The sequence below is a fragment of the Gekko japonicus genome, unplaced genomic scaffold, assembly GCF_001447785.1.
Source record: "Gekko japonicus isolate JY-2015 unplaced genomic scaffold, Gekko_japonicus_V1.1 scaffold232, whole genome shotgun sequence".
NCBI lineage: Eukaryota > Metazoa > Chordata > Lepidosauria > Squamata > Gekkonidae > Gekko > Gekko japonicus.
In genome coordinates, this window is record NW_015162481.1 from 257,119 (window position 1) to 257,530 (window position 412).

Sequence of the window (412 nt, forward strand, 5' to 3'; positions counted from 1 at the left end):
GGGGGGATTTAAGTATCCCCCCAATATTTTTCACAGTTTTCAGATTTTTGTGCACACCTGGGGACTGCCCCAAGTGTGCACAAAAATCTCCCTCCCCCCAGGTGTCCCCAATGTGCAGAAATAAGTATCCGCACGCAGGGGGCGACTTTGGTATTAGATATATAGATGTATGCACACACACACGCGTGCAGACACACACACACACACATGAATGACATGACACTGTCATAGAAGAGACATTAGTCCTTCAGTCTTGCAAGAAAGAGAATATTTTTCAGTCGGAATGGTCATTTTAGTCACTTTCTTATTGTTCCAGGAAACAGGAAGTGGTTTTGTCCCTAGCCTAAAACCAGTGGTTTTCAAACATATTTTCAAGGAGCTATTGTCACAATGGCTCACGTGACCCCCCCCC

The 412-nt window shown here is 45.1% G+C and overlaps 1 protein-coding gene across 1 annotated transcript in view; it reads left to right on the forward strand.

The window, feature by feature from the left end:
- RGS22 (regulator of G-protein signaling 22) overlaps positions 1 to 412 on the forward strand; it is a 95,364-nt gene that overhangs the window by 14,126 nt on the left and 80,826 nt on the right. The window lies entirely within an intron of this gene.